This window comes from Nicotiana tabacum, chromosome 7 (genome assembly GCF_000715075.1).
Source record: "Nicotiana tabacum cultivar K326 chromosome 7, ASM71507v2, whole genome shotgun sequence".
NCBI classification, from domain to species: domain Eukaryota; kingdom Viridiplantae; phylum Streptophyta; class Magnoliopsida; order Solanales; family Solanaceae; genus Nicotiana; species Nicotiana tabacum.
In genome coordinates, this window is record NC_134086.1 from 111,978,833 (window position 1) to 112,000,811 (window position 21,979).

Genomic DNA, 21,979 nt, shown 5'->3' on the forward strand with positions numbered 1-21,979 from the left:
GGGAAAATGCAAGTTTCCGAGCCATGCCACGAAAGAAGAGGGATATCCCCAGCAGAAAAGGATTATCACCAGCAAATAATATCATCCCCAACAAGTTTTGGAACGCAGAGCAAGGAAGGAGAAAGGGAAAACCATCCCAGTGGAGTATCACAGCCAAACACCACGCTTTAAGCTAACAAATGTTTGATTTGAAACAGGTAAAAAAATGGCATTTATAACGGAAATGCATGCCACAAGAAAGATTGTCAAACTGGGGCAGAAAATTTTCTTCTCAGGTTAGAAAATTTTCTGGAAATCAGGTACCCATTTGGGGAAGAATAAAGATAGCACAAAGGAATTGGTCTTTGAACCAGGGTTGCCCCCAACATAATAAGTTTCCAATGGAGGAAGTTGATCCCCAGCAGACAGAACAAAGGGATGACATTTGTGCTCAGAAAAGCAAAGAGCCATTATCATCCCCAGCGGCTTCCAGAAGAATAAAGCATCGATATGTAGGGATGAAATTCCCCAACAGCGTTATCCTCAACAGCGTTATCCCAAGAAGATAACACTTTTATCCCTAGCAGTGTTGAGAGAATTTAATTAAAAAAAATAGCCGGGAGATTTGAAGGAGGGGAAGAAAGGAGACTCCCACAATGGTATTATCCCCAGCAAGTAAGAACAAATAGAATAATTATAGTAACAATTGTATAATAATAATACATTCTTAAACACGGGTACGCATTTATGCGACCCAAATCCAAATCCCAAAACATTGAATAAAAATATGTTCCGGATCGTGGATGCATTTTATGTAACGCAATCCAAAGACATGTTTTTAAACGATGTTCACATTCTTTAAAAATATAATAATAACAATAAAAGCGGTTAAAAGTTAAAATTGCACTATAGTTTTTGAACATGTATTAAAATCAGATATTTTAGCCATTACAACAGTTTAAGCGACCGTGCTAGAACTACGGGATTCGGGGGTGCCTAACACCTTCCCTCGGGTCAACAAAATTCCTTACTTTGAATTTCTGGTTCGCAGACTTCATGTAGGATTTAATTATACAATTGTTAGTAACTAAGTTTGTTTTACAAAAAACAAAAATTACAAAAATAGGCATCGTTTGCATTTTTAGCATTTAATGTCCAAATATACAATTTTATGCTTAATTATTACTTAATTATGCATCAATTATTATTGGGAGTTAATTTGCGCTTTTATAACTTAATTTAGTTCTTAATAATAGTTTAAGTATTTTTATAATTTAGTTTTAGAGAAATAAAAGAAGAAAAGAGAGCGAAAATATAAAGAAAATCGGAATTGGGCCTCTTCTTCGATTTCAAGCCACAGGCCCAAAAATGGCCCAATCTTCCCAAACGACCCAGTCCATTTCGAACTGGGTTGACCCAGTCCATAACCCAATTTCCCCTCTTCATTTTTATTTTTTCATTTTTACAAAACAAAAATAAAACAAAAAAAAGAAGAAGAAGAAGAAAACCCTAGGCTTAAGCCATCCGCCCCCCCCTCCTATCTTCATCTTCTCCAACCTCCAAGCCCCACCTCCCATGGCTGCCCTTCCTCACGCCTCCACCACCTCAACACACACACACACGACATTCTCCATCGTCCCATCGACCCCAACACGAGCAGCCATGGCTGCTTCCCCCCCCTCGTTTCCCGTTGTCGAAACCAAATGACCATTGGAGTAGCTTCATGTTCGCCATTGTTGCTGCGTTTTCTTCCAGTCGTTGCAGCTGCTACTGCTGTTACTTCGTCATCCATGGAGGTACTTCTACTTCCATCTTCTCAACCTCAAGTCCAAACGACCAAGCTGCTCCGTTCTCCAAAACGCAGCAATGAGAGCTGCTCGAAACCAGCCCAAAAACGAGCTCCACCGTTGCTCCGTCGTGCTGCTGCGTCGCTGCGTCTTCAGCTTCACCATTGCTGCTGCTGCTCACGTTTCTGCTTCAGCTGCTTCTCGCCGGGTCTGCCTTCATCCTCTTCGTCGAGCTCAAGCTTGAGCTCGACATCCATGGACGCCGCTGTTTCTTCTTCATCGAAGCCCAACTCCATCGCGCTACTGCTGCTCCGTTCCAGCTGCTTCTTGCTGCGTTTTTCTTCATCTTTCACCTTAACTGATGCTTGTTGCTTTGTCGTCTTCAAGTCCATTTATGCCCAAGTTCTTTGGTTTCGTTTAGAGTTCGTTCGATGTTCGTCGTTGGTCATTCACGGTTAGTTGTTCTAAGTTCTATTACGTCCATAATTTGTTTGATATTTTCAGATTTTGAATTATCGTAAGTTTGCTTTATTTTTCTTATTTTTTTTTAGATAAAATTGTTAGTTTAATTATATTGTTGTTAGATTTAAGTTGAAGATTCAATTTAATTATTTTCAGTTTGTTTTATTAATTTTAAGAGGATTTAGTTTTAATGTAGAAAGGTGTTAGTTTAAATCGTTTAAATCCGTTGTTTGTTGTTAATATAGATTTAATTCGTATTCATTTTTTGAAGTTGGTTTTAATTCAGTGATTTAATGTGAAGTTATGTTTTGGTTTTAATTTTTGGATCATGCATCTTTGTTATAAGTTTTGTTGGATTTAATTTAAGAAAGATTAGTTGATTATTTGAAGATTAGTGATTTTAATATGTTTATTTGTTTTGTTTAAGTTTAATTCGAAGTTTGAACAAAGTTTGTTTGTTATTGTTATTGAATATTTTCATTCATGTTCATACTTTGTTTGGTTGATCTTGAATCCGAAATTTGTATAGTTTGATTTCTTGTTTATCATTTATGATTATTTCTTGAATTTGTCTCATAATCTTGTTTAAGTTTAATATAGGAATTGTTGGTTGTAATGTTGTTAGAGTTAATTTTAAGTTCAATATGATTGAATTTAGAAATCTAAATATACTTGTTTGTTGTTGTTGTTGAATCCAAAAATAGGATTGTTATTGTTCAATCAAATTTTAGTTGTTCTTTGTTGTTCAATTTGTGTTCATGTGATATTGTTGTTATGATGTTCATCCGTGTTCATATTGTTGTTTGAACATTGTTAGAAATTGATCATATTGTCTATATTTTTGTTAAGTTTGATTAATTAATTGTTATAGCTGATGGGGTAGTTTGGTAATTTGTAGTACGTTCAGGGTTAAAATGGTAATTGCAATAAGGTCAGAGGGGTAGTTTAGGAATTGTACATTTTGTAATTTTTTATGTGAAGCATGGGGGACAAAATGAAATGGGGTGGGTTGTGATATAGTTATTTAATATAAAGGGGGGACAAGACAAATTTTAGTGTGGGGGAATCTTGTATTTGTTTATGTTAGGCATGGGGGACAAAATATAATGGGGTGGTGTGATATGTTTATTTAATGTAATGGGGATGAGTGGGAAGATAATGGGTTTGGTAGAGAAAATGGGTTGATTTTAATTGATTAAAAGATTTATGGGATGAGATTATATATAGGAAGTCTTGAACACAAGACAAACACACATAATTAGAAAATACACACACAGATAGAGGAACGAATCTGAAGATACGAGAGAGAACAGAACAGAAAAAAACGAGAATAGGAAAGAGAGAAAAAAGGGCTGAACATTTAGGAGAAAGAAAAATTCCGAAAAATATTTAAGCTTTCAAATAAAAAAAACTAAAAAAAAATCTTATGCTTTCTTTATTGTTTGAAATCAGTATTAATTGTTGTTGTTTGATTCAAAGCTTGAAACTTTTTTGGGATTACTGCTCTACTGGTTTGCAAACTCTTTTCCTGGGTTGTTACTGTTGCTGGGCTGTTGTTGCTGTGTTGTACTGTTATTACTGCTGCTGATTCTCATCTTCATTTTCTTTTGCTTCCAATATCAGGTACATATCTGTAAACTCATGTCATGAAAAGCTTCAACATGGCAAGTAAATGAAGTTTGGAATTATAAGGATGTCTTCTACTCATTTAAATTTTATTAGTTTAAGTTTCAGTTTTGTTTTAGTTGGTTAATATAGTATTATACTTGACATGATAAACTGTTAACTAATTAACATTCTGGAGTAGTAAATTCCACGATAATCTTATATGTTTTAAGGACTAGTGATGACATTTACTGTTTGAATTGTTGAGATAGGGAACATGGCAGAAAGTTGGCCATTAATTACATTTTGTGATACTGTTGGTTAAGCGTAGGATAGTATGGAAATACCAAGAAACTACATTACTAGCATATCTCGTCCAATATTTGATTTTGTTCAAAGCTAGATGATTGTTAGTTGTATTTTGATCATATATGGCGCAATAATGGTTATCCGTATAATCAATAGTTGAAAGGTGAATTGATATAATCCGTTACGATTACAATGTTGGAATATTGCGAACAGTTCATGATGTATGTTTGCGTTATATGTGATATCGTCTTATTAAATCAATTGGTAGATTAGTTCTCTTTCTTAATAACAAATGGCCATAGTTATTTTGAGAGTGCGATCAACTCAATTCTAAATAAAAACAAAGTATAAAAATAATGTCAATAATTTTACAAAATATAGAGTTAGTGTTTGCAAATATTCGCATAGGCCGAAAATAAGAATTGGTTTGATTATATTTATCCTAAAATTCAATCATCGTGAGCAAATTAACCAAATAATCATACATTTGGATTAAAAACAAGTGGTGTAGAAGAAGATTGGATTTATAAATTGTAACATTTTAAGAATATGTAAATAGCATTTGCTACAAATAGAATAATGCAAATTCTTCGAAAAAATATTAGTTTGTTTATCCGTTTAAATCTTTCCGAATTTTGCTTGTAATTCACTTTTTATACTAATACCATATTAACTAATAAAATGGTAAGTGTAGCCGCACGTTATTTATTCTTTATCATTAATTTCTTAAATTTGAATAATCTTTGAGAGACATAACCCATACGTGTAAAATATAACTCGCGGTCAACGCCTAATAAATTTTGAATTCTTTTTTCAAGAAATTTGGTGGCATCCCAATCGGTGATTCTCCATGACTCTCACATTTAAAAATAGATGGATGCAATAAACATTTGTAGAGAATTTATATTACCATCAAGAATATTTGCATAATTAGGGATGCGTTCGCGCGACTTGATTATACTTCTAAAGGCAATTCGGATTATGCGTTCGCGCAACTTCGAGCAAATTTTTAATAAAAGGGGTTCCTCGGAGGATGTTAAAATAATTTCATTTAACCCGAGATGTGCAGTTCACTATTTAATAATACAAGGGTGATGATATTCTTAATTTTATTTCGAAAATATTTTTTTTATAACAAAAATATAAAAATATTATCAATCTTATTGTGTACACGTATGCGTGACACGATTCTATACGTTTATAAAAAAATATATAATACGAATATACGTGCGCGTGATTCGTTTCAAAGAAGGGTCTATAATCATAAACAATCTAAGGCGGTAACGAAATCAGGCAACAATAAAAAATATATTTAGTAAATTGAGATAATTAAGCCAAGTATAAAAATGGTTAAGCGACCGTGCTAGAACCACGGAATTCGGGAATGCCTAACACCTTCTCCCGGGTTAACAGAATTCCTTATCCGGATTTCTGGTTCACAGAATGACAAACAGAGTCATATTCTCCTCGATTCGGGATTAAAATCGGTGACTTGGGACGCCATAAAATTCCCAGGTGGCGACTCTGAAACAAATAAACAAATCCCGTTTCGACTGTCCTTTAATTGGAGAAAACTCCCTGCACCCTCGCGGGGCGGAAAAAGGAGGTGTGACAATATATATATCATGGTAACCGGAGTTTCTTCTGTTTATTTCCGATATTTCATTTTTACTTGTTACTCCCCGATAACATGTCCCTTCCTAGCTTTACTTTGTATTATTTTGTTATTGTTCTTTTTTTCTTGCACTTGTATATATATATCTGTACAGGTTAATTGTGGTAGGTCCGGTTTAGCCTCGTCACTACTTCACCGGGGTTAGGCCAGGCACTTACCAGCACATTTGGGTCGGTTGTGCTGATGCTACACTCTGTGCATTTTTGTGCACAGATCAGGGAGCAGCTTACGGACCGCAGCAGTAGGACTTCTGGGAGCTATCTTCAGTCCAGGTACTCTCGAGGTAGCCTAGCTGGCGTTCGCAAGCCGAAGTCCCTTTCCATGTTTTTCGTTTGTTAATCTTGTATCAAACAAACATGATGTATTTCCTTTCAGACATTGTTTGTAGTATTCTGTAGTAGTCCGTGAGCTAGTGACACCAGACCTTGGGTAGTTATGTGTATTAAACTTCCGCACTTTTGGTTTTCAGTTGCTTTAGATTTAAAGTCTTCCGTTTAAATTTTGTCTCGTTTATTATATTTTTGAAAGAAAGCAGGAAAGGTGTTTTAAATATTTAGCTTGCCTAGCTCCGATAGTAGGCGCAATCACAACACCCGATGGTGGGAAATCCGGGTCGTGACATTGGTAAACCTTTCCAATCTCCACAAGGCATCAGCAGACATAGCTGCTCCATCACAAGTATGAGCTACCACACTCGGCTGAACTGATCCAACTTGCTGAGCTGCTGGAGTCTAAAACTTGGGAGCCATTTGCTCCGGCGTGCGAGTAGCAAGAGTCTGGCTCCTCCTCTAGCCTGAGAGGCGGCAGGTGCTACAGGAGGCAAGCCTACCCGGGTGACACTCTCCATAAGGCCCACTAGACGGACCAGAGCATCCTGAAGTACTGGGGTAGCAATGAACCCCTCTGGGACCTAAGCTGGGCCCACCAAAATTGCTTGGGCCGGAACCTCATCATCAAACTCAACCCAAGGCTCCGCCACTGGTGTTGCTGCTCTGAGCGGAGCTCTGCCCCTGCCTCGGCCTCTAGTACAGCCTCGCCCTCGCCCTCTGCCCCTTGGGGGAGCTGCTGCTGGGGGCTAAGCTACTGATCAGTGGATGAGAATGCGTGCGTTCTTGCCATCTGCGAAAGAACAGAGTAGAAATTCAATTAGCATTGAGAAACCAAACCGCACGACATGAAAGAATAGATGTGAAGTTTTTCTTAACTCTGTAGCCTCTAGGGAATAAATATAGACATCTCCCTACCGATCCCTCAGAGTTTACTAAGCTTGTCTGTGAATTGTGAGACCTATGTAACCTAGTGCTTTGATACCAACTTGTTATGACCCGTATTTCCCACCCTCGGGAGTCGTGAAGGCGCCTACTCATAGAGGCTAGGCAAGCCGAATATTATAAAATCATTACCCTTTTTATTAAACATGTTCAACAATTTAAAATAATAAGTGATTAAACAACAGAATAAATTAAATAACCAGAAATGCGGAAGACGAAAACTTAATAATTCAACCAAATATTGCTACATAATCTGAAGTACAATACTAACCAGAATTTAGTGTCACAAGTCACAGACTATCTAAGAATACTACAAATAAGGTCTGAATGGAAATACATAAGTCTGTCTCTGAATAAGTAAAAATAGAAAGAGAAAAGATAGGAGGAGACGCCAAGGCTTGTGGACGTCCGCAGGACTACCTCAGGTCGCCTGAATGGACTGAAGACAACACCCTCACTGTGGTCCAAATGCTCCGATATCAGTATATGAACACAGTGCAGAGTGTAGTATTAGCACAACCGACCCCATGTGCTGGTAAATGCCTAGCCTAACCTCGGCAAAGTAGTGATGAGGCTAGGACCAGACTACCAAATAAACCTGTGCAGTTAAATCATACACAGCGAAAATAGAAGAAGATAATTACAACTAAAGTTGGGCGGGGAAACATGCTGCGGAGAGTAACAAGTAACAATAGAATAACAGTAGAGAAATGTAAGGAACACCACAAATCAAATACCAGCAAAAGATAAGGAAATAAGAAACAAGTACACATGTAATACCGTTGCAGGCGTGCAACCCGATCCCATTTCATATAAACCCGCTCCCATTTCATATAGTACCGTTGCAGGCATGCAACCCGCTCCCATTTCATATAGTACCGTTGCAGGCGTGCAACCTGCTCCCATTTCATATAGTACTGTTGCAGGCGTGCAACCCACTCCCTTTTTGTTTATCAATACCAATCATAAAAGAATCCTGGCAAGGGAACAATAATATAACAACAACATCCTGGAAAGGGAACAATAGTATGATAATAACATCACGTCAAGGGACCAATAATATCACAATAACATCCCGGTAAGAGAACAATAACGACAACAACATCCCAGCAAGGGAACAATAATGATAATCCTCATATGAAGCATAATAAACCACAACAGAGTCACAACAATTACTCACCGACATGCTTGACACCGACGTATAGATACTAGTCACCATGCCTATACGTCGTACTCCATAATTAGCACATAGCAAATAAGACAAAACTCCTAATCCCTCAAGCTAAGGTTAGACCAAACACTTACCTCAACTTCCATGGCCAACTCAAGCCTCAAACACCGCTTTTCCTTTAGAATTCGCCTTCAAATAACTCATATCTAGTCCAAATTGATTTAACAACATCAATAAATGCTAAAGAATTCATACCCAATGCTTAATTATAGGTTTTTTTTATCATTTTTCCCAAAAAGTCAAAAATTGACCCTGGGCCCACTTGGTTAAAACATGAGGTTCGGACCAAAACCCAATCATCCATTCACCCACGAGCCCGAATATGTAATTAGTTTAGGAATTTGACCCCAAAAGAGGTCTAAATTCTAATTAGTCAAAAAACCCTAACTCTACCCAAATCCCCAATTTTCTACCCTTAAGAACACGATTTAGGCCTAGAAATCTAATGGGTGATAATAGAAATTGAAGAAAACAAGTCTAAGAACATATACCTATGGTTTTATGGTGAAGTCCCTCTTCAAAAATCGCCCAAGTTCGAGTTTAAGTGAAAATGTTATGAAGTTTTGAAGAAATCCCATTTTGCTACTGTTTTAAAATAAATGGACGGGGACCTATGCGTTCGCACACAATTGGATGCGTTCGCATAGGGTAAGGGGGGATGGGCATTGCGATCGCGGGGCAGGGAGTGCGATCGCATAGAGAAAAATGGGTTTCCCTTCCCCCAGGCCTAGTTAACTCAGTGCGATAGCGTGAGAAGCCTTGCGTTTGCATAGGACAAATGGTGACCCCTAGAATTAACTCTATGCGATCGCGGAAGTTGCTATGCGATCGTATAGCACAAAATAAGGCCCCTTGAGACTACAATATGCGATCGCGAACCTACCTATGCGATCGCATAGCACAAAAACCTGGACACCAGCAAACAGCAAAAATACCAGATTTTCTAAGTCCAAAAACACTCCGACGCCTATCCGAAACTCACCCCGAGCCCTTGGGGCTCCAAACCAAATATGAACACAACCTCAAAAACATCCTATGGATTTACTCGTGCGATCAAATCGCCAAAAAAACATCTTAAACAACGAATTTAGCATAGAAATCTAAAAAAAATCTCAAAACTTTCAAAGTATAAAATTTTACAACTACGAGTCCGAATTACTGTCACGACCCTAACCCGGACCCGGTCGTGATGGTGCCTCTCGTTAAGATAAGGCCAGCGATTATACCCAATTCACTTTTAAAAATAGTTAATCAACACAAAGTAGTCTAAACGTGATTTAATAATACTAAACAGCGGAAAAATATCGATAAAATGCGGAAGTTCCACCCGACATAGCCCTAACCGGGATGTCACAAGTCATGAGTATCTATAAGCCATAATACGAGTCTGCTAAAATCATAAACTAGTACAATTGTTTGGAAAGAAATAGAAATGGTAGAGGAGTAGCGACACGGGACTGTGGACGTCAACAACTACCTTGTAATCTCCGAAAACCCGCCTGAAGCTGGAGGAATCAGCACTCGGGAGCGGTACCAGCTACGCCTGAATCTGCACACGGGGTGAACAGAGTAAAGTGAGTACTCCAACTCAGTGAGTAACAAATGTAAATAACGACTATAAGTAAGAAAAAACATAAGGCACAAGGCATTCCATAATGAAGCAGTAAAACCATTTAAAAGTAGTAAACAAGTGAAAAGTTAAGTAACAATCCTTTTTCAACAAGTAAACAGGTAATTGACAGGCAGTTAAGGCAAAGTAAACAATTGGAAGTTCGCCCCTCGGGCACAGTATCAACAACTCCGCCCCTCGGGTAACATCTCAGAACAATACCAGCCCCTCGGGCTCAATATGACATCACAATGGGTACCCGCGCTCACTGGGGGTGTGCAGACTCCTAGAGGGGCCCCTTATGGCCAAAACACAATAACAAACCATCTCGTGGCATGAAAACTAGGCTCTCGACCTCATACCAATCAAACTACCTCGTGGCATATATATATATATATCTCAGGCCCTCGGCCTCAAATCAGTATCAGTGTTTTCTCACAACTAGGCCATCGACCTTACTCAGTCAAAAATACACACAAGCCCCTCAAGCAATAGTAAATCAGTGTTTCTCAGCCCAAACATCATTTAAAATATCATTTAAGTCTCAAAACTGAGTAAACATGGCTGAGTATGAAAACAGTGGAAAATAACATGACTGAGTTCAAGTATAAAGACAAAACAGTAAGGAAATAACAATGAAAATCCCCGAAGGGTTCAAATAGTTGGCATTCCGCCCAAATAATGATGATAACAAATAGTTTTTAGTCAAATACGCGGTAAAGCATCACCAAAACGGACCAAGTCACAATCCCCAATAATGCACGACCCCACACTCGTCATCGAGCGTGTGTCTCACCTCAATATAGCACTACGATGTGCAATCCGGGGTTTCAAACCCTCAAAACATCATTTACAATCATTACTCACCTCGAACCGGCTAAATCTCTAGCTCGTGATGCCTTTGCCCCTCAAATAGGTGTCTACTCGCATCGAATCTATCCAAAATCAGAACGAGGACGTCAAAATATGCTAAGGGAACTAAGTCCAAGCGAAAACAATCAATAAAGGGCAAAAATCCGAAAATTACCAAAACCCGACCCCCGGGCCCACGTCTCAATATTCAGAAATTTTTACATTAATAGATTTTTTATCTCTCCACGAGTTCATACATATCAAAAGTTCTAAAATCCGACCCCAAATGATCCTCCAAATCCCCAATCATAAGTCCAAAATGTCAAGCCCTAGTTCTTCCATTTTTAGCTTAAGTTTCCATGATTTTCTAGGTAGAATTCACATAATAATCGAGTTTTTATTCCGAAAATCTTACCTCTCAACGATTCCCCTTGAATCCCTCTTCAATCTCCTTTAAGAATCTCCCAAAATGGCCAATTATGGAGGAAATAAGCCTCAAAATCGCGGACAAGATGAGTTAAAAACACTCTGCCCAGGCTTTAATTTCCTTTTTTCGCGAACGCAGTCAAAGCCTCGCGTTCGCGAAGTGCAAAAATAACGTTGACCATAATCCTCTTACGCGAACGCGATGCTTTTCCCAGATGAACCTTCGTGAACGCGATCCTTCCATCGCGAACGCATTGGGTTAATTTCCATTGAAGCTTGACCTTTCAATTCTTTCTATGCGAACGCGACTACACGCCCGCGAACGCGATGCACAACCTCGCATCCCTTCGCGAACGCGTCACCTGCCTCGCAAACGCGAAGGCTAAACTACCACCTCCCTCAGTTGACTCTTCAGGAACGTGAGGGTCCTCTCGCGAACGCGAAGACCAAAATGTATGCAACTGCTGGAACTCAAAATCTGCAATTTTTCAAACTTCAAAATGATCCGATTGACCACTCGAAACTCACCCGAGTCCCCGAGACCTCAACCAAAGGCTCCAACACATCCTAAAACATTATTCAAACTTGTTCCAATCATCAAAACACCTCAAACAACATTAAATCACCCAAAACACATCAGATTCAAGCCTAAGTTTCTAAAATCTTTCGAAATATTTCGGTACGGTTTGGTATTTCTTATTTTGGTTCGGTACGATTTTGATTTAATAATCTGCCATTCGGAGGCAAACAGAAATACAAAGTGGGAACAAAATGAATGGAAACAAACAAAAATGCCTAATAATCTGCCTCCATTGAAGACGACACCATGCTGCAATAGATGTGTTTCAGGCGCAACAAAGTTGGCGACAAACTTAGCAACTCCAATACATTTGACAGGCTTGCAAAATTTTCAATCTCTATTTAAATGCTTTAAAAACAAAATGAATCCAAGACTCAGCATCTAAAAGTTTCTCTCCACTTTATATTCTTCAAAATGATGCCAGAAAGTAAGAGAACTATTTAGTTGCAAAAGAAAAGGCAAGAGGTAAGCAGAAGCTAAATTTTGCCGTTTGCTCTCTAAGTCTCTAAGCCCCAAGGGACTAACTAAGGCCTAAGGGATTAGGGGTGTTAGGCTTAGGTTTATTCTTTATTGGGCTGGATTATAGAAATAAAGGTGGGCTTCGATTTAATATATTTCGGTATTTCGATATACCAAAATATCAAAAAATCAATACCGAGTACCGAACCGAAATACCAAAAAATCTATACTGAATAATACCGAAAAGTCGAATACCGGAATACCAAATTAACTCAGTTCGGTTTGGAATTCGGTTTTTTGGATTTTATGCCCACCCCTAATGCTTTTGATCAAAAACCCAACCAAACCACATCCGAAAGACCTGAAATTTTATAAACACATCCCAAATGACATAACAAAGCTACTGCAACTCTCGGAATACCATTTCGACCCCTATATTAAAATCTCGCCTATCAACCGGAAATCGCCAAAATCTCAACTTCGCCAATTCAAGCCTAAATCTACTCTGAACCTCCAGAACCCATTCCGGTCACGCTCCTAAGTCATAAATCATCTCTCGAAGCTAACCGAATCATCAGAACTCACATCAGAGCCCTCTAACACATAAGTCAACATCCAGTTGACTTTTCCAACTTAAACTTCCTTAAAAGAGACTAAGTGTCTCAAACCTTACCAAAATCATTCCGGATCCGATCCGACCATCCCGATACCGCAAAATACGGATAACGAAGCATAAAAAAGTAGAAATAGGGGAAATGGAGCGGTAACTCATGAGACGACTGGCCGGGTCATCACATCCTCCCCAACTTAAACAAATGTTCGTCCTCGAACGAGTCAAGAAACATATCTGAAGCCTAGAATAGGTAAGGATATATACTCCGCATATCCTGCTCGGTCTCCCAGGTTGCCTCTTACACGGGCGGAGCTCTCCATTGCACTTTTACTGAAGCTATATTCTTTGATCTCAACTTTCGAACTTGACGACCCAAAATAGCTACTGGCTCCACATCATAGGTCAAATCATCATCCAACTGAACCGTGCTGAATTCCAGAACATGAGACAGATCCCCAATATACTTCCGGAGTATAGAAACATGAAATACCGAATGCACACTCGACAAGCTGGGTGGCAAAGCAAGCTCATAAGCCCCCTCCCCAATCCTTTGAAGCACCTCAAAAGGCCCAGTGAACCAAAGACTCAATTTCCTTTTCTTCCCAAATCTCATTACACCCTTCATGGGTGAAACCTTTAACAGAACCTTCTCACCAACCATGTAGGATACATCCCGAACTTTCCTATCAGCATAACTCTTTTGCCTCGACTGCGCTGTACGAAGCCTCTTCTGAATCACTTTCACCTTCTCCAAAGCATCATACACCAAATCAGTCCCCAATAGCCTAGCCACATCGGGCTCGAACCAACCAACTGGAGATCTACATCGCCTCCTATACAAGGCCTCATATGGAGCCATCACAATACTCGACTGGTAGCTATTGTTATAAGCAAACTCTGCAAGTGGTAGAAACTCATCCCATGACCCTCCGAAATCAATGACACAAGCACGCAACATGTACTCCAATATCTGAATAATGCGCTCGGACTGCCCATCCATTTGAGGATGAAAAACTGTGCTCAACTCGACCTGAGTACCCAACTCTCGCTGCACAGACCTCCAAAACTGCGATGTAAACTGAGGGCCCCAATCTGAAATGATGGAAACTGGGACACCATGCAAACGAACAATCTCCCGAATATATATCTCTGCCAACTGCTCTGAGGAATAGGTAGTACACGCAGGAATGAAGTGCGTGGATTTGGTCAGCCGATCCACAGTCACCCAAACATCATCAAACTTCCTCAAAGTCTGTGGAAGTCCAACTGCAAAGTCCATAGTGATCCTCTCCCACTTCCACTCTGGAATATCTATCCGCTAAAGCAAGCCAGCCGGTATCTGATGCTCATATTTCACCTGCTGACAATTGAGACACCGAGCTACAAATCCCACAATATCTTTCTTCATTCTTCTCCACCAATAGTGCTGCTTCAAATCTTGATACATCTTTGCGTCACCCAGATGAATGTAATACTGCAAGCTATGGGCCTCCTCCAGAATCAACCCCCGAAGCCCATCCACATTGAGCACACAAATCCGGCCCTGCATCCTCAACACCCCATCATCACCAATGGTCACATCTCTAGCATCATCATACTGAACAATGTCCCTAAGGACAAGTAAATGCAGATCATCATACTGGCACTCTCTGATGCGCTCGTATAAGGAAGACCGAGAAACCACACAAGCCAATACCCGACTGGGCTCCACAATATCCAACCTCACAAACCGATTGGCCAAGGCCTGAACATCAACTGCAAGAGGTCCCTCCCTAACTGGAATATATGCCAAACTTCCCATACTCACTGCCTTTCGGCTCAAAGTATCGGCCACCATATTGGCCTTTCCCGGATGGTAAAATATAGTGATATCATAATGCTTAAGCAACTCCAATCACCTCCAATGCCTCAAATTGAGATACTTCTGTTTGAACAAGTGCTGGAGGCTACGATGATCAATAAACACCTCACAAGACACACCATACATGTAATGTCTCCAAATCTTCAACGTGTGAACTATGGCAGCCAACTCCAAATCATGAACGGGGTAGTTCTTCTCATGGGGATTCAACTGACGAGAAGCATAAGCAATAACTCTACCCTCCTGCATCAACAAACACCTAATCCCAACTCTCGAAGCATCACAATACACGGTATATAAACCTGAAGCTGATGGTAAAACCAACACTGAAGTTGTGGTCAAAGCTATCTTGAGCTTCTGAAAGCTATCCTCATACTCGTCCGACCATACAAATGAAGCACCCTTCTGAGTCAACTTGGTCAAGGGCGATGCAATGGATGAGAATCCATGAACAAACCAGCGATAATAGCCTGCCAAACCAAGAAAGCTACGAATCTCTGTGGCTAAGGACAGTTTGGGCCAACTCTGAACCGCCTCTATCTTCTTCAGATAAACCTCAATACCCTCGCTGGACACCATGTGCCCCAAGAAAGCCATTGAACTGAGCCAAAACTCACACTTGGAGTATTTTGCATAAAGCTTCTCCTCCCTCAATATCTGCAACACCACTCTTAAATGCTCCACGTGCTCCTCCTGACTATGCGAATACACCAGAATATCATCAATGAAGACTATGACAAACGAATCGAGATAAGGCCGGAACACGCTGTTCATCAAATGCATGAACGCTGCTAGGGCATTGGTCAGCCCAAAAGACATCACCAAGAACTCATAATGACCGTATCGGGTCTTGAAAGATGTCTTAAGAATATCCGGGTCCCTGATCTTCAACTGGTGATAACTCGAACGGAGTTCAATCTTGGAGAACACCCTCGCTCTCTGAAGCTGGTCGAGTAGATCATCAATGCGAGGCAAAGGATACTTGTTCTTAATTGTTACCTTGTTCAATTGCCTATAATCAATATACATCCTCATAGTACCATCCTTCTTCTTCACAAACAGAACCAGCGCACCCCAAGTTGACACACTAGGCCAAATGAACCCTTTATCAAGGAGTTCTTGAAGTTGTTCTTTTAATTCCTTCAACTCCGCTAGTGCCATATGATACGGAGGAATAGAAATGGGCTGAGTGCCCGACACAAGGTCAATACCAAAATCAATATCCCTGTCCGGTGGCATGCCCAGCAGGTCTGCAGGAAACACATCGGTAAAATCCCTTTCAACTGGAACAGAATCAATACTAGGAGTCTCAGATCCGACATATCTCACAAATGCTAGATATGAAAGACAACCCTTCCCAACCATCAGTCACACCTCGCCACTCGATCCGTGGCACACCCGGCATAGCCAATGTGACTGTCTTAGCATGACAGTCTAGAATAGCACGACACGGAGATAACCAATCCATGACCAAAATGACAGCAAAATCCACTATGTTCAATAGCAATTGATCCACTTGGGTCTCCAGACCCCCAATAGTCACCACACATGACCGGTACACACGATCTAGTATAACAGTATCGCCCACCGGGGTAGATACATGAACATGTAAAGCAAGAAACTCATGGGGCATACCTAAATAATGAGCAAAGTATGATGACACATAAGAAAAGGTGGAACCGAGATCAAATAATACAGAGGCATCTCTATGGTATACTAAAATAATACCTGTAATGACAGCATCTGAAGCAATGTCATCGGGTCTGCCTAGGAGTGCATAGAAACGGGCGTAACCGCCCCCTGATCGACCTCCCCTCTGGGGCGACCCCTGGCTGACTGACCTCCACCCCTAGCTGTCTGAGCAGGTGGGGGTGAAGAAACTGGCGCTGAAGCCAATGACTGGCCCCTCTGCTGGGACGAACTAGCAATACGACGAGGACACTGCCTCCACATGTGGCCCATCTCGCCATACTCATAACAACTCCCAGGTGATGGAGAAGGGTACTAAAGGGAACCCCTCACACCGGAGTGACGAGCAGATGCACTCGACATAGAAGAGCCCTGATCTGATGGAGCACGGGTCAAACTCTAAGCTGGGAGGGCACTAAGTGATGACTGTCCCTGCTAAGAACCATGATAACCATGACCCGAAGATGTCCCACGATAACCTGGGCGAGCTGGCTAAGCAGATCTGAATGAACGACCTCTGCCATGCTGAAACTAACCCCTTGAAGAAGTACTGCTATAGCTGCCAGATCCTCGAGGCCTCTTGGCCTCCCTCTCCTATCGCTCCTGGCAATGAACAGACTCAATCTCACAGGCGATATCCACAACCTCCTCGAAAGTAGCACCAGTCACCCTTTCCCTGGTCATGAGAATACGGAGCTGATAAGTAAGACCATCAACAAACCTCCTAATCCTCGCTCTATCTATCGGGACCAACCAGATGGCATGACGAGCCAACTCTGAGAACCTCAACTCATATTGCGACACGGTCATCTCCCCCTGACGCAACCACTCAAACTGCCTACGCAGCTCCTCTCTGCGAGATTGTGACACATACTTCTCCCAAAAGAGAACGGATAACTGCTGCCAGGTAAGGGGTGCTGCACTAACAGACCTACGCCTCTCAAAATCCTCCCACCAAGTGAAAGCAGCTCCTGAAAACTAATAGGTGATAAAAGCGACCCCGTTGGTCTCCATAATACCTGTAGTACGAAGCATCCTCTAATACTTGTCGTCCATAAAACCCTGGGCATCCTCACCCTCTGCACCACTGAATGATGGAGGCTGAAGTCTACCAAACCTCTCCAACCTACGCTGCTCATCATCCGGCATAGCAGGAACTACATAGTCCTGAGCAGCTGCAACTGGCTAGGCTGGATGCGCCCTCAGCGTCTGAAGTCCATGTACGACCTGCTTAGGTGTGCGAGTGGCGGGAGTTTAATTGCCTCCTAGCTGTAGTGGCTGAAACCGCCTGAGCTAAGCCAATGCAAACTAATAAGATCTGTGCCAAGGCCTCCTAAAGACCCAGAATCACGATGGGCACAACTAGTGCCTGAACTGGTTCCGCTGGAGCATCCATAGCTGGAGCCTGATCTTGAGCTGGGGCAACTGGTGGATCTACAGGTGCTGCCCTCACTGCTCTGCCTCTACCACGACCACGACCGCATCCTCGGCCTCTTGTGGCCTCAGCTGGTGGCACTGGTGGTCGTCCACCCCGTTTGATAGCACGTGTCCTCACTATCTATGAGATAATAGAATAACAGAAGTTTAGTACTCGGATCAACAAGTTCGCACGACAAGAATTTCAAGAATATGAGGTTTTTCCTAAAGGTTCTGCAGCCTCTCGAGGATAAATACAGACGTCTCTGTACCGATCTGCATGACTCTACTAAACTTGCTCATGACTTATGAGACCTATGTAACCTAGGCTTTGATACCAACTTGTCACGACCCTAACCCGGACCCGGTTGTGATGGCGCTTCTCGTGAAGACAAGGCCAACCGATTATACCCAATTGAATTTTTAAAATAGTTAATCAACACAAAAGTAGTCTAAACATGATTTAATAATACTAAACAGCGGAAAAATATCGATAAAATGCGGAAGTGCCACCCAACACAACCCTAACCAGGGTGTTACAAGTTAGGAGCATCTATAAGCCATAATACGAGTCTGCTAAAATCATAAACTAGTGCAATTGTTTGGAAAGAAATAGAAATGATAGAGGAGTAGAGACACGGGGCTGCAGACGTCAACAACTACCTCGTAATCTCCGAAAACCCACCTAAAGCTGGAGCAATCAACACTCGAGAGCGGTGTCAGCTACACTGAATATGCACACGGGGTGCAGGGAGTAAAGTAAGTACTCCAACTCAGTGAGTAACAAATGTAAATAACGACTAAAAGTAAGAAAACACGTAAGGCACAAGGCATTCCATAATGAAGCAGTAAAACCATTTAAAATCAGTAAACCAGTGAAAAGTTAAGTAACAATCCTTTTTCAACAAGTAAACAGGTAATTGACAGGCAATTAAGGCAAAATAAACAATTAGAAGTTCGCCCCTCGGGCACAGTATCAATAAATCCGTCCCTCGGGCAATATCTCAAAACAATACCACCCTTTCGGGCTCAATCTCACATCACAATGGGTACCCGCGCTCACTGGGGGTGTGTAGACTCCTAGAGGGGCCCCTTACGACCCAAATACAATAACAAGCCATCTCGTGGCATGAAAACTAGGCCCTCGACCTCATATCAATCAAACCACCTCGTGGCATATATATATATCTCAGGCTCTCGGCCTCAAATCAGTATCAGTGTTTCCTCACAACTAGGCCCTCGGTCTTACTCAGTCAAAAATACACACAAGCCCCTCGAGCAATAATAAATCAGTGTTTCTCAGCCCAAACATCATTTAAAATATTATTTAAGTCTTAAAACTGAGTAAACATGGCTGAGTATGAAAACAGTTGAAAATAACATGACTGAGTTCAAGTATAAAGTCAAAATAGTGAGGAAATAGCAATAAAAATCCCCGAAGGGTTCAAATAGTTGGCACGAAGCCCAAATATGGCATTTAACCCAAATAATGATGATAACAAATAGTTTTCAGTCAAATACGCGGGTAAAATCATCAACCAGGATAGACCACGTCACAATCCCCAATAGTGCACGATCCCACGCTCGTCATCGAGCGTGTGTCTCACCTCAATATAGCACTACGATGTGCAATCCGGGGTTTCAAACCCTTAGAACATCATTTGCAATCATTACTCACCTCGAACCGGCTAAATCTCTAGCTCATGACGCCTTTGCCCCTCGAATCGGTCTCTACTCGTGTCGAATCTATCCAAAATCAGAACGAAGACGTCAAAATATGCTAAGGGAACGAAACCCAAGTAAAAACAATCAATAAAGAGGACAAATTCCAAATTACCAAAACCTGACCTCCAGGCCCACATCACGGAATTCAGAAATTTTCACATCAATAGATTCCTTATCTCTCCACGAGTTCATACATATCAAAAATTCTCAAATCCGACCCCAAATGGTCCTCCAAATCCCCCATCATAAGTCCAAAATTCCAAGCCCTAGTTCTTCCATTTTTAGCTTAAGTTTCCATGATTTTCTAGGTTGAATTCACATAATAATCGAGTTTTATGTCCGAAAATCTTACCTCCCAACGATTCCCCTTGAATCCCTCTCCAATCTCCTTCAAAAATCTCCCAAAGTGGCCAACTGTGGAGGAAATGAGCCCCAAAATCGCGGACAAGACGTGTTAAAAACATTCTGCCCAGGCCTTAATTTCCTTCTTCGCGAACTCGGTCAAAGCCCCGCATTCGCGAAGCACAAAAATAACGTTGACCATAATCCTCTTACGTGAACGCGATACAACCCACACAAACGCGAAGGCTAAACTTCCACCTCCCTCAGAAGACTCTTCGCGAATGCGAGGGTCCTCTCGCGAACGCGAAGACCAAAATGTCTGCAACTGCTGGAACTCAAAATCTGCAATTTTTCAAACTTCAAAATGATCCGGTTGACCACCCGAAACTCACCCGAGGCTCCCGAGACCTCAACCAAAGGCACCAACAGATACTAAAACCTTATTCAAACTTGTTCCAATCATCAAAACACCTCAAACAACATCAAATCACCCAAAACACATCGGATTCAAGCCTAAGTTTCTAAAATCTTCCGAAATATGCTTTTGATAAAAAACCCAACCAAACCACATTCGAATGACCTGAAATTTTACACACACATCCCAAATAACACAACAAAACTACTGTAACTCTCAAAATTCTATTCCGACCTCTATATCGAAATCTCGCCTATCAACCAGAAATCGCCAAAATCTCAACTTCGCCAATTCAAGCCTAAATCTACTCCGAACCTCCAAAACCCATTCCGGTCATACTCGTAAGTCATAAATCACCTCCCGAAGCTAACTGAACTATCAGAACTCACATTCGAGCCCTCTAACACATAAGTCAACATCCGGTTGACTTTTCCAACTTAAACTTCCTTAAAAGAGACTAAGTGTCTCAAACTTTACCAAAATCATTCCGGATTCGATCCGACCAACCCGATACCACAAAATACGGATAATGAAGCATAAAGAAGTAGAAATGGAGGAAACGAAGTGGTAAATCATGAGACGACTGGCCGGGTCATCATAATCACATCAAACGACTTCTGTTTTTTCTTACCAAATTTCACAGACGCATCTTAAATGTCATATTGAACATGTACCGTGCTCTAGAACCAAACTGGCCCGATACCATAAATTTCAAATATAATCAAATTTCCAAAAACTCTTATATTTTCAGTAAAACAATTTCTTTTAGAAATTCATTTCTCGGGCTTGGGACCTCGAAATTTGATTCCGAGCATACGCCCTAGTCCCATATTTTCCTACGGACCCTACTGGACCGTCAAATCACAGGTCTGAGTCCGTTTACCCAAAATATTGACCGAAGTCAACTTGAATTAAATTTTAAAGGCCAAATTAATATTTTCATCACATTTCCATATAAAAGCGTTCCGAATATATGCTCGGACCATGCACACAAATCGAGTGAGAAAAAGGAGTCTTCTAAGGCCTGGAACACAGAATTTATTCGCAAATCAAGTGATGACCTTTTGGTCATCACACACGTACGTCATTTTATATATTATCATTGTCATTAATTATTTTTATTTAAAATTCAAATATTAATTGAATGTTTTCTTATAGTAGGAACTATTAATATTTAGAATTCAAAATTAAATAATATTTTTATCATATTAATTATTATTTTTTACTTAAATTGCATAAAATGACTATAACTCCTTAGTTTAATTAATGTTAAAAGAAGAAAAATAAAAAATTTAATTTCAAATTCCTGTTATCAAGATCTAATAACAACGAAATAATGTATACGAACAAATAAAGTTACACCGGTTGTGACAATGTTGTTTTGAATTAAGGAGAAATCAAAATATCAAGGTATATTTTCTTCTACTTCTGATGATAAGTTCAAATAAAATTACTATATTGTCAATTCAAACGAGAGAAATGAGTTTAAATATAATGATAAACAAGTAAACAAAAAATGATAAAGTTCACAAAAGATAAGTAAGAACTATTTGTTACTAAAATTGATAATATCAATCCGTGCTCCTTCTATATTCAATGGTATTTTAGGCTCTCAAACATTGTGTCCTTTGCTTTTTAAATATATATGACTTTTAAATCTCTAGATGTTACTG